Source organism: Equus asinus, chromosome 29 (genome assembly GCF_041296235.1).
Source record: "Equus asinus isolate D_3611 breed Donkey chromosome 29, EquAss-T2T_v2, whole genome shotgun sequence".
In the NCBI taxonomy this organism is placed as follows: Eukaryota; Metazoa; Chordata; class Mammalia; order Perissodactyla; family Equidae; genus Equus; species Equus asinus.
The window spans coordinates 43,835,956-43,838,441 of NC_091818.1; the positions used below are offsets into that span (position 1 = coordinate 43,835,956).

The window sequence follows — 2,486 nt, forward strand, 5'->3', positions numbered from 1 at the left end:
TTCTGCTCTCTGGAAAACTTCAATATTGACTCCACTAAGTTGAGTAAAACAGTTCCAGAAAAAGATAATTCTTCCTGAGACTTTAATGGGGAAAATCTCTGAAGAAGCCAGATGGCACAACCTAGAAAATTATTTCAGGAAAGAGTTTGTCATTTTCTGTAGAAGGTCATGACCTCTCTGATACAGAAACGGAATACCACACAGGGAGACATGAGACGTTAGAGAGGAGAAGTGATGAAAGTTTTGAAGAGGAAAAAAATGATGTAACTGAATTAATGTTAGCAGAAATTCACATGACACGGTTAGATAAAAAACAACTGGAATACACGTTGCACCTTTACTGAGCCCCTGCCCTTCACTGAGGGAGCCCAGGTGATGGCAGCCATGCCCCTGGAAGCCCGGCACCAGGAGGTGATGACCTTCGAGGACTTGGCTGTGTACTTCACCCAGGCAGAATGGGCTGGCCTTTCTCCCACACAGAGGGCCTTATGCAGAGGTGTGATGCTGGAGAATTATGGGAACTTGACATCCCTGGGATACCCAATTCCCACACCTGCCCTGATCTCACTTCTGGATGAAGGGGATTTGTCCTGGGGCCTGGAGGCACAGGATGACCCACCTGCAGAGAGGACCACAGACATCTGTAAAGATAGTGAGGCCAACATTGACAATGAGTCCACGTCAACCCAGGGAATTTCTGGAGAAAGAGACATGATGTTGTCACATGGTCTGCAGAAGAGTGTTCTTCAGAGAACCAACTTCCTAGAAACATATAAGCTGGAGAAGCACCAGGAAATCCCCACAGCGAAAAATATTAGAGGAAAGGTTCCAAGAATCCACTGTGATAGGAAACCCTTCAGATGTGAGGAGTGTGGGAGATGCTACAGCTTTCTTTCTTACTATGTTAGACACCAGAGAATCCACACTGGGGAGAAACCCTTTGAGTGCAATGAGTGTGGAAAAGCTTTTAATGGCAGTTCTTCATTAATTCGGCATCAGAGAGTCCACTCTGGAGAGAAACCCTATCAGTGTGAGGAGTGTGGGAGAGCCTTCAATGATAATGCAAATCTCATCAGGCATCAGAGAATCCATAGTGGGGACAGACCCTATGTCTGCACGGAGTGTGGAAATAGTTTCACCAGTAGTTCTGAATTTGTGATACATCAGAGAATCCATACTGGGGAGAAACCTTATGAGTGTAATGAGTGTGGAAAATCTTTTGTTCGTAATTCACCACTACTTTGACATCAGAAAATCCACACTGGAGAGAAACCCTATGAATGTAATGAGTGTGGCAAAAACTTCAGAAGGAATTCCCATCTTAGCCAACATCAGTGTATTCACACAGGGGAGAAGCCTTATGCTTGTAAAATATGTGGGCAAGCCTTCAATTTTCATACAAAATTAACTCGGCATCAGAGAGTCCACAGCGAGGAGAAACCCTTTGACTGTGTAGATTGTGGAACAGCCTTTAGTGCTAAGGAACAATTGAAAAGGCATGTACGAATCCATATTCAGGAGTTTTCCTATGCATGCGATAAGTGTGGAAAAGTCTTCACTAGCAAAAGAAATCTTGTTCAGCCTCAAAGAATCTATACTAGAGAGAAACCCTATGAGTGTGTCAAGTATGAAAAAGCCTTCAGGACTTCTTCCCAGCCAGGTCATGTCCATCTTGGAGAGCAGCCTGTGCTGGACATTTGTCATTTTGGCCTCCCAGAATTTTTTACCCCCTTTTACTGGTGATAGTACACTAAATTTCCTGTTGGATTCCATCTTCTGCTCAGGAGTGGAATGTGTGACACAGGCCTGGCTCAGCTGCAGATTCCTTCCTGCAAGCCATGGCTGTTGGTTCACATGTCAGTAGGTGAATCAAGATGGTCCATTTAGAGTCCCAGGACTTGGTAAGAGTTAACAGGAAGACATACTCTCTTTTTTTCCCCTTGGTCTTAAAACTGGTAGGAACTCCTGGATTCTTGTGGAGGCTGAGAATAGTCAGCACAGCAAAAGAGATAGCAGAGTTGGAGAATAATCAAACCTTGAAGATTCTGCTTGAACAACCACATTAAACCATATCTGAACCTAGAAATACATCTGGGTTTTAGCATTCCAGTAACCAATAAATTCGAGTTTTGTTTTTTAAAAAAAAAAAACACTGGAAGAGTTAAAGAAAAACTGTTACTTGAAAAATCAAAAAAATAGATTAAACCCAAGCAAAAGTTGGGTGATGAAAATAACTCATAAGGTTTTCCATGGTTATTAAAGCTGAACTTCAAAATGGAGTCTGACTTTCCTAGTGACTAAAAGAAAGAAGGAAATACTGTAACGCTCTGGGCTCACATTATTCCTAAAATAAAGACACACCAGTAACTTAGCATTAGTAATTATTTTCCAAGCATTAAGGCCCTACTTAATATATGCAATAATTAAAATAATGGCCATATATCATTCTTTACATAGTTTTGTAAAGAAATCTAATTCAAGCTTAA

General features: G+C 41.8%; 1 pseudogene; it reads left to right on the plus strand.

Annotated features, from left to right (window-relative positions):
• The first annotated feature begins 330 nt into the window (after window positions 1–330).
• On the plus strand, window positions 331–1,743 carry LOC106840794 (zinc finger protein 19 pseudogene; annotated as a pseudogene).
• The last annotated feature ends 743 nt before the right edge of the window (window positions 1,744–2,486 follow it).